General features: G+C 35.9%; 1 long non-coding RNA gene across 1 annotated transcript; it reads right to left on the bottom strand.

The window, feature by feature from the left end:
* Positions 1-2,112: 2,112 nt before the first annotated feature.
* Positions 2,113-9,385, bottom strand: LOC125376865. The gene is made up of 2 exons (XR_007219362.1): positions 7,494-9,385; positions 2,113-2,456 (listed from the first exon to the last, which is right to left on the bottom strand). It is a non-coding gene; the product is annotated as an uncharacterized LOC125376865 (long non-coding RNA).
* Between the last annotated feature and the right edge of the window lie 2,141 nt (positions 9,386-11,526).

Here is an 11,526-nt window from a genome sequence, read left to right as displayed (position 1 = left end):
GCACTTCCATTTGACTATATAGCATACAATAAGCTTTCGGGTCCCGCTTGGATCGGTTTGGGTGGCAGCTTTGATATCCATAGAATAGGTTAATCTCGGAATCTCCCATATAACTGGGTCTCCTCTTCAATTTAAATCGAGTAACTTGTTTCTTTCAAAACTATACAGTTTTAGAGACAAGCATTAGTCTCAATGGACATCACCAGTTTGGAATTTAAAACTAATCTGTTTACAGTAACAGGACACTGCTTAAGTGCCATGTACAAATGAGAAAGTGGAATCCCGTCAATTAGGCGGAAAAACCTTAAAACTATTAATAAACATTATAATAAGCAATATCGGAAAAATTTATATGCATATAATATCTGGCAATATACACCAAGATCACCTTTTACAAAAATAAGTTTTAAAAGCCGGTTGATATTCGTTTGCGTATTTGACGATTATATAACTTTCAAAAGTATAAATCCCTTTCCTATACTCAGACGTTCCTGAGCCTTGCGCTTTCCTAATTATTTTGACTAAAATTATTACCGTTATCATTGTATTAGTTAATGGGAAATGCGTGCCGATCAAGTACGTGCCATAAATTAAAGCGACATTATACGATTCCGAACTTATCACGAGACTGTGTTTATGAATCATTGTCAAATAGTGGTGACATAGTGGAAACAATACGCGAAGTCGCGCATCCACAGAACGGACAATTTGGACAAGGCATTAAGCAATCCCCGGCCGCATGCGCAGAACGATTGATTTCAGTACTTCCGCTAAGCGCTTAGAGTACAGCGTCAAACTCGGGCCTGTAATCTAACACGCGAGAACTGACCAATGAAATCTGAGAAGTAGGAATACCGGTAGAGGCTGTTGCTTGATTGACGATGTCGATCAAGAAAGGGAGGAGCTTGATGATATCGTTCTCTCCATGTAAATTCCGATGTCAAATAACGACGTTAATTGGACGGAAAAACGATGGTTTGAAAGCGTCCAAATAACGTCGTTTTTCCGTCCAATGACCATATACGGAAAAAACGACGTTTTTGTGTTTGCAATGGAACAGAGCTCCATGTTTTTCGTGGAAGAGTTAATGCCCTTTACAACAGGAATAACATATTTGCAAATCACGTCATCCCATTCTTTCATCAGCACCAGGATACACAGCAAAAAAAGTGTAGGTTTCCGTCTTCCGGAAACCTTCCGGATACCTACCCATTTTGGATGCATTTTGTTCACTTAAGTGTGAAACACATAAAAAAATTAACTTGAAAATACCAAGCAATTTGAAGGTTGTTAAAGGCATCTGGAAGGTTTCCGGAAGGTTTCCGGAAGGTATCCGGATGCAAATTTTCTTCATGACTTGCTTCTGGTAAATAATGTTAGCCTGTACATTACAGGTAGCTGTTGTAATATTCTGTGTTATTTTAGTTGTAAATATCCTCCTCAAACTGAGATATGTGGGCATGCATTGTTCACAAGTTGTTTTGCGACATGGTTCCAATGTGTGAAGCTTATTGCTGGTGTCCCCCACCATGATATTGTTGCAATAATGCTAAAAGTGGCAAAACAGCATTCTCACTCAGAAAAAAATGGAAAGTCATTGGCTATGTGCTTTGGCATTTGGCCCTAGTGAGATAAACAGATTAGTTTGGAACGGTATCAGTACTTATATCGGGACAGTGTAGTTTCATGGGAATATAAAACAGAATACAATTGTCCCAAATTGGTGCATAAGACTAATGGCATCCATAGAAAACACCTAAATAAAGTACAGAAAAAATATCAATGTCATTTGTCTACTAAGGTGGAACTACAACTGTTGTTAAGTGAGCTGTATTTATAGTAGGAACCATTCAGGGCATTAGTACATTTTATATTTGTTTAGCACCTATGTTATGGCTGATCAGTATTATATTTCTTTATGCTAATGAAGCAAAACAAATCATGTTTTTGGAAAAAAAATCTTATTTATTGATTATATGGCATTTCATTGGTACATATCACAAATTAAAATTTGATCAAGCAAGAAGAGGAACTAGCATAAAGTAACCAGTGGTGTTTGCAAGGCCTTACAGAACAGACGCTTCAATGCCATTTTCTAAATAAACAAATTAGTCAAATCTCAGAAGAATTTTATTGAAGAAGAATATCTTAAGTCAATTATGTTTCTGCAGTAAACCACAAAAGTCATTCAGATTTGTATAGTCAGCATCGGTGTACACAAACTGGACATAGTCACAGTGCTTTGGCATGAATTCATTCAGACTTCATTAGTGTCATAATAAAACCACCTACAGTAACACTGGTGTGGCATTATTCATTCAGAATCATCACTTTCTGAGGTGAATCTGTTGGTTGTTCTCAGGAGTACTGTTCATCATCCGGCGAGTCCCTTGTCTGAATTGTGTGAGCAAGATCTTCTTAAATGTAGCTGGTGTCAGATTGTGAAATCCAGGTACCTGAAACATTTCATAACATCTTTAGAAACTTGTTAGTCAAAAGTTATGAAACACACACATATTTACAAATGTTTAAAGTTGTTTTCTCGAACAGTGAGGTATTGACAATTTATCTTGCAACTGATATTTAACCAATCTTTGAACATGTAAATAAGCCATTGCAAACAGAAAAGTGTTCAGAAAATACAAAAATGTATCTGGTCTTCTAAAACAATACCACAAGGTTCACTTGAATTTTGCTTGAATGTTAGCATTACATCAAAATGTAAGGAAGGGTAAACAAGACTATGCAAAACTAAGTTACATAGGTTCTTATACATAAATACATAAATGCAACTATTCATAATTATCAAAACACATGTCATGTAAGTGATCTCAAAATACAACATAATGAGCGAGTGAGTTGGTATAGTTTCATGCAGCTTGTTAGCAATATTCCAGCTATGGGCTTCACACATTGTACCCATGTGGTGAATTGAACCCGGGTTTCAGAGACTGTTTCACCCACTAGGCTACCCTTGCACACCAAATACAAAAGAAAGTATATTAGGAATTCAGACAATAGATATTCTCACCAAATTCATTAATTCATTAATGGAAGCTATATTGAAATTCAAATTTTGACAAATTAGGATGACACTGTAGAAGCATTTATCTAAGTTATTATGGATATTTAATATCTACCGTTAATTGGTAGTCCATCATAGACAGTGATAAGAAATTCAACTGAAAAGTACAACCTGAACCATCAACTAAAAACTATGTATATTACATTAAAGGGGCCGGTCATGTATTACCGGTATGCTCTCGTTCATTTTTTGACACAACCCTCCCTGAAAGAAAATGCAAAGCACTTTATATTTAATTGTCCATTTTGTCAAAAGCCTCCCCTAGAGACTCTCACATTTTGGGGTGACCCTCCCTGTTTGTTCTGATCTGAATTCAAATATTCATGACTCATTATCATATTTTATCATTTATCCTATCTTTTTTGAAAATTAACTAAATGAAGATTAACAATAACATGCAAATCTGCCAAAATATTGGCCTGGCAAAGTTTAAATTAACCATAATTACTGTTATAAAGTTTTGGATCCATCATCTGTTTCTAAATACAGTGAAACCCAACTTTGACTTGTGTGGCATTGTTGCATCATCTACCCAATGTTCTTTATGCATTGATATGCATCTGCACAGAGTGGCCAAAGTCTGTGTCTGACACATAGTGTGCTACAAGGGAGACATCAGTTAGTGTCTAGCCAAACTGTCTGATAATCTCAAGGGCTGCCTTGGTAGCATCAAGGGATGTAGCTAATCCTAAATAAACATAAAACAAGTGACATCATCTCTTCTACAGAACACATGATCAAAGCCTGCCCCACCTTTGATGTTTATTACCTTGCTACTCTAAAAACAGCTAATTAGCAAAATGAACTCAATGTCAACTCATTGTGGACTAGGGATTAACAGGGCAATTAGTGTCGGGTGGGTATTAGTACTTGCAATTGTCTGTTAATTACTTAATTGAGTAGTGACGGCTTAGTCAGTTGTGCCTGTACAACCACGCTGACTGCTATTCAACTTATCGAGTCAGTTTACTATGTAACATGCTTCTTGGGACCAAGGAAATGTATCTTGCTGGATAACAGTTTTTTCTAATTTATCAGAGATCAGAAATAACAATAATGACGTTTTTGACGTGCATTTCTTTGTTGTGTTTACTAGGATGATTAGTAGTGATGGTGTTTGAATTATTAGACACTATTTATTCCAAAAGAGGAATAGGGTTGGTGAAGTGGCAAAGCTTATTTGAACAACATATACATTGAATAAACAGAAACCGTACAAAAAACAGATTAACTGTATCTACAGTTGAAACTATCATGATGCAAATTTTCACTGAATCAAAGTCATATCTTTTCAAGACTCAGATCAGGTTGTAGTGATTGAAGGTCACATAAAACTTGCTAATTTCAAATCACTCATCACACACTTATGATTTGGTTTGTTGTTTTATGCCGCACTCAAGCAATATTCCGGCTATATGTAAATAATCGAGTCTGGACCAGACAGTCCAGTGATTGACATCATGAGCATCGACCCACACAATTGGGATCAATGACATGCATCAACCAAGTCACCGAGCCTGATCGCCACCTGATGGCGTTAGTCAACTCTTTAGACAAGCATTGTCGCCCGTTACAGAAAGTATTGGGTTACTTTATATTTGTGTGTCCCAATTACGCCATTATTAGAAATAAAATGAATTATACACATGAATATGATATAAAAATGGCAAATATGGTTGACAATATGAGCATTGATCTAAGCATTTGGAGCAGAATTGTGAATATTCACCTAATGAAGGAGTAAGTACACACTCCGAAATGTTGTGATCATCATAATAAATAGGTTCACATTAATACATTCTCCACCTTAGTCCTTATGTGTATAACTTGTAAATAACTTTCATAGACTTCAGGAGTCTATCTGTGATATATGTGTGCACTTAAATAAATCACTGCATCCTTACCCGAGGCAGGAATAGATAATAGGCAGGAACAGAAAAAAAATCGTCAAAGTTATAGCCAAATACAGGTATCTGAAGATTTTCAGTTGTGGCAACACTTTCAGTGAAACCCATACAGTATTTGATTTGTAGTAGTTAACGGTTCTGGTATTTTCTGTCTGTAACTGTAAAGAAGTTCCGAAATTGTAGCGAGCAACTGCCCAGACATAAGGAGGAACAAGATGACATAGATATTAACCCATTTGTAAACTGTACAGCCTGAAGTATGTTTGTTGCCACATATCAATAAAATAGTTCCATATTGGCGGATTTATTTGTTGTAATGTAAGGGCAGAAATAGCATCAGTTATTACTGACAAATATCCCTTGTAAAACCTTTCAACATGTTCAAATGACACATCGAAAGGCCATTGTGAAAAATAGTAATCTGACAGCACCATGATAGGATTCTTAAATACAGTTTCAGCTTGACATTGAGTACTTTAAACTTTAAAGTGAAAAATACATTCACAACAAGTGAGCTGTGTCTGCCAATCAGAGTCGGTGAGTAAATTGGAGTAGGGTACTAATTTCGAAGGTAAACTTGTCTCAATGTTTAACAACTACATGTATTTGTGTTTGTATAAGACGATGTGTGTTTAATTCCATATATTTTACTTCAAAGCATGTTATCACAATAAATTGAGTCGGTTTAGGATAAGTTGGAGTAGAGGCTAATTTCTAATGTAAACTTGTTTTAACATTTCACAATTATTGGTCTTTGCAAATTATCAATCCAAGTTTAATTTCATTTATTTTACCAAGGTAAAACAAAAATAAGGTATCATTTTCGTCAAGTAATAATCGCCGTTTTCGCTTTCGGCGAGTATTTCGCCAGTCAGTGCCGTTTCAGCTATAACCTGCTTATTGCACATTATAAGTTTCAATTTATATTTAAAATCATTTTAACCACTGAATAAGTAAAAAATGAAATAAAAGCATATAGAAAATAAACAAGCACTTGTTATAAAATGTGCATCCGCAGGAAATATTTATAAGATAATCCTGCATGTAGCTGTGGCCATCACACTGAAGATGCACTTCACTTCTTTCTCATATGCCCAAATTACAATAATTTAAGACAGAATATGTACTATGTTTAGGGATATGATCTAAATTCAATTCTTAAATCAGTACAAGACTACATTTAGCTATCCAATAGGTTTTGTGATTTTACATAGCATCTTAAATTTATAATACTATTCCTTGCCGTATATTGCAGTACACTGTTACTACTAAAAATGCAACCTGACAGCGCCGACAACATAGTTTCTATAATAAGAACATGTATATAATTGTATTCCTTGACTGTACTTTTGTCATATCATATTGTATTCTAATTCTGGAGAGGTATTCAAATAAGTTTTTGCTTGTTTACCCATCCAGTTCACAAGTTGTGAAATAAATATGTTTAAAACAATATTTAGTAAACAAATAATTAAAACTTATGCAACAACATAGCGTGTGGAGACGATAGACCACTGAAAAGAGCATATATATGCACATCCAATGACCCCTGACATCACAAGGCATTGTTTTGCCAGTGTGTCAGGCAACAGAATACTACGAATTACACCACAGGGTACTGTGACCTGTTTGAAAAGTTAGGTACTGTATTCTAAAGGTAGGCCCAAAATTCTAGACAATCCAGTGATTGATATTGTGAACATCAATCCACACTGTTAGATGGTTACTGTCAGATGCCATGAACCAGGTCACCGAGCCTGATCACGTGATCTATTAGGTTATCTCTTATGGGTGAGGCTAAAACGGCACCTCGGCAAAAAGGTTACTGATTTCTCGGACGAAAACAGCACCTTGTTTTGGCAAAAAGGGCTACTAATTGTTGTCTGTTATCTGGAGAGACATGTTGATTCCTGGCCGAAAGATATATAAATGAAATTTCTATAAAATTACTTTTTATTTCCTACTTACTAAAATAAATATGACATATATAGTATACCTGTTGTCCAGTTTCTTGACATTTTCGCCAGACTCAGACATATTCCTTACCTGAATCAGTGACCATATAACAGTCTATGTATTATGGTCTCTGTCTGAATTTCTCAGTTATTTGTGTTTACAAGTGACCATGCAAGTTTAATTTCATGTATTCGGGCATATTCAGACCCAAGGTAAAAAAAATAACAAGGTGCTGTTTTCACCAGGCAATAGTAGGCAAGGTGCTATTTCCCTTTATAGTATAACCCTCTCTTACAACTAGCATAGGTTGATGGGGACCAATTCCAACCCGGAATCCCCACATGAGTGGGTATGGTTTTACGCTGTTTTTAGCAATACCACAGCAAGGGACACCTGACATAGACTTCACACATTGTACCCATGACAAGAATTGAACCTTTGTCTTCAGCACTTCAACCACTAGGCTACCCCACCGCCAAAATTCCCAACATGATAAAGTTGTCATCACGGTATTCTTCAACAAGTTCAAGTGAAAATATCCATACCTTTCAAATGTCTTATCTTCCACTTCACAATGTTCACTGTTGCAAAACTCCTGTCATGTAATTTGTTCTTGATTCTTCACACCTGCAAAAGTAAGTTTAGTCGGTACGGGATGAACTAATAAAATGAGACACTTTAGAGTATCTAGATAAAGGAATATAAGTAAGCAAACATATTTCTACATCATATACATTAGCAAGGATTAACATAAGTTAGGTAGATTGCTTATCCTACAAAAATTAAATCACACATTTACTAACATATATAAAGAGAATAAGTGGCTTACAGAAGATAAATAACTTTAATACGTGATCAATATTATGAACATATTCCTTACCTGATTCAGAGACCATATAACAGTCTATGGTCTATTATGGTCTCTGTCTGAATATGTCACGTCTTCAGCTCCCTGCAATCGAGGTTGTGAAACATTTCTGCTGTAGGAATATTACATCCGCTGGGATATCCCTTGTCACACTGCCTGGCATGGTAGGCAAACGCATATTCCATACACCACATAGATATACTTCCTAATACACACTGTCGAAATCCCCGCGGCTCCCAATATGGCCTGCATGAACTGTAATCGGCCAACCTCGTCTCTTTCCGTAACTGCTGCAGAAATGACCGCTCGTCATTCGTGACCAACTCGTGTTATTCCGGGACAAGCAAGTCTACCCATAATTCCCTGTATGACCGAGGGCGCCATTTTGGAACACAAATGTAAACAAACACTCAAACCACGTGTAATCGATGTACACCGTGATGCTTGATTGCGATATGCTTACCTCGTGTATCAATACATTGTTCTCAATCACCTCTAACACGGAAATCCCGGTCGAAATCCACCTGAGCCATCCACAACGAGGACGTCAAGTATTTCGAAAACTCGATTGGCAGCCGAAGGAAGCTGGAAGGAAGAGCAGCTTGCGGATGCCAGGTACGTAGCAGGGCTTCGAGACATAATGTTCCATGATTTCTATACAGAGATCTTATGGAATGGATTGATTTAGATATTTTCCTGATCTCCATGTCACTACTGTAAACGTCAAGGGCCTTTTAGTTTTGTTTTCGGAAACCCTTTGTTATTATTATGATCAAGTGTTTGTTGTGACATGGTATTTCTATTTGGGCTTGCATAAGAGCTACAGGTGACTTTTAACCCTCATGGTGCCTGGACGTGTCAGCCTGCAAACCGCTCAGTGCCGCACTGTGCTTACGTCGCGGTTACAAAAACGTATACATTGTATCAAAAGTGTTGCAACGTCTTTATTTCTTCACACAGTGTAACCAAATTGTATAACATGCAACTCGAGTTGATTGTCTTTCCAACAGTATCTAAAGTCACCAAATCCCTAAGATCTATGCACTGGCCAGCCATCGATAAAAGTGCTGGTACTATAAGTTTCCTACTTTTCAACATTAATCGTAATATGGACGCACCCGAATACGGCAAGCAAAGTCAAGTAAGCGCCCTTGTTTGAAATCTAAATGACCAATAATTCATATCATTGGCAAGTACATGTCCTAACAGTGATAGACATATGATATTTATGTTGAAGTACACATTCACTGAGAATTTTCCGTGAGTTATATTTACCGATAAAAAATCCCGATGAAATTGTGCGTGTTTTTGACGTCAAAACAAAATTGACGGAAGTGGTCGTGATTAATTCATACGCAGACTGTTTCAAAGATAAAATCACAAAACGAGTGAGAGTTTGGAATGTATATCTTAAAGAAATCCCGGTTACGTCCATGTATGTTTCAATGACCGTGCTCTTTTATTAGTGATAAAAACAACTTCGGGGTAATTGACATCGTACATTTTCAAAGGACAAAATGTGAAAGATCGCTAAACAGCCCTAACAATACTCAAATTGACATCGCTCAATATCGGCCATCATTATTATTTCTTAATAATTAACAAGATTATACTAACGTAATACCACCCAAGAGTAAGTACATGTAGATTCAATCAAAATTGTTGAAACGTTTTCATGGGCAGCAAATCTATTCAACAAACCTATTTTCGATCACTCGCAACTCGGGCGCGATATGTCATTGTTTCACTATGACCACCAGAAAACATATATCCTCGTATCAGCATATACTCAAAATATACTTGTATGGCCAGTCCATGAAATACCACTGTTTCTTTTCATTTATTCATTTGATTTTATAAATTCGACTTTAGAAGTGTATTTACACCAAGCTATAGGTATGTACATTTAAGGACATACGTGATAGTTTATTTCCACTAGTTTCCCATTCCATCCCATTCTACTAAAGGAAAAGTTTGAAATAGATAATGATCGTAGGTCAATGAAAGTAATGGAATTATTTGTCATAAAAGGAAAAATATATTCTTGGTATTGAATTTCGAAAATTTAACAAGCAAAATCTTTAATAAAAATGGTTTATTATGTCTTTCCTTTTTTTTAATTTTGGCCTAGCTAAACTAGATCTAAAGCTTGGAGGGAAGATATACAAATAAAATGGTGAAAAACAACAACACAAGAATGCATTGATTTTGCTCTTAGACAAATATTTATTTAAAAAAAAATCTATTCATACTTAGGATACAAAACAAAGTAGTAGAATCTAATGACTACTATATCACTGGTCGAAGTATTTGGTAATTTAGATAATGCAGAGTGAAAAAAGACATAAATATAACTATATAAATCATCAAAACGAAATCACATTTACACTGAAAACATTTTGTCTTTCAGAAATTGATTATCTATATATATTGTGAGTAGATCTTTACTTTTACTGTTTTTGTTATAAATTGAACCATTCGAGATTCTAATAGATGAAGCTAAAATATTAAAATTCTAGGTTGTTTAATATTGGATCCATTTTGACAGCTTTCTCGCTGTAATCAACTTAATGCACATTATTCTTTTTGGAATATCAAGCCTTCAAACAGATATGAAAAGCACATGTCAACATACCAAAATTAGAAAACTGCGCCAAATATTCCAACACTGTTAGTCAAATGATAAGCGGTCTCATTCACTCGTCGGTCGCCGTAGATATTTTCCAATCGTGATGTACTAGATATGCTTTCTAGTTCAGTCAAAGAGAATATTGTTATTTGGAAAATGAAACCACGTGTATCCATTAAACTACCACAACATTAGATCAGCTGTTTCATGTGCATCATCCACGTGACAACACGCGAGGTCAAATCACGCGCACCTGTCCAGACGACAAATTCGCAGCGGCGGGAAATCACCGACCGTCTATTAGCCTATTTGAATAAAATTGCAGATTGTAACGAAATAAAATTAATTTTACTCATTGCTGACATTTCAGATGACATATCAAATAAGAGTTGAAGACTTACAATAGATTATCATACGTTAATCGAGAGTACAGCGTACATAAATAATTTGTAAATCTAATATTAATTTTGAATCTAATATCCATGGCAGAATGTTTGAAAACGAGCTAGACCTATAATATATTCCATTTTCTGAAGAGATTAGTAATGTGTATTTGATGATATATATATGCATACACAATTGGTTATCAATTATCTTCTACAATCACAGCATGTACCATGTACATTAGACTCATGGAAAATACTATTTCATCAAACCAATCACAGCGCCATTATCACAGTTTCAATGAAAGGAAAAACAAATCGAAATCGAACTTAACAGCACAGCGTATCCATTAGCGGTTAATCCAAATACAAAAAGGTATTGATGTCATCATTATAGAAGTAATGTTGATGTTTTCAGTAGTTGCATTATGTTTGTATCGCGTGTACCATCGACAGAAACGGGGGCCGAGCTACCACATGTGGAACCGACCTTGACACAATTTGTTTACAATATGGCGTCGACTCACGTTAGATGTCGTGGCCACACTTTTGAAATCTCCATTTGCGACAAAATGTGAAACAGTTAGGGCAAGTCACTCACGCGGTCAGGTAGTTTGAGCAATCACACATGACTTTTAGTCTTTTTATATGAAAAAAGTAGCAGTTATTTGTCTGAACGGGCGAGTATGTAGGACAAC

Source organism: Haliotis rufescens, unplaced genomic scaffold, assembly GCF_023055435.1.
Source record: "Haliotis rufescens isolate VD_foot unplaced genomic scaffold, xgHalRufe1.0.p SCAF_8, whole genome shotgun sequence".
NCBI lineage: Eukaryota > Metazoa > Mollusca > Gastropoda > Lepetellida > Haliotidae > Haliotis > Haliotis rufescens.
This window is presented reverse-complemented; position numbering and strand designations above follow the sequence as displayed.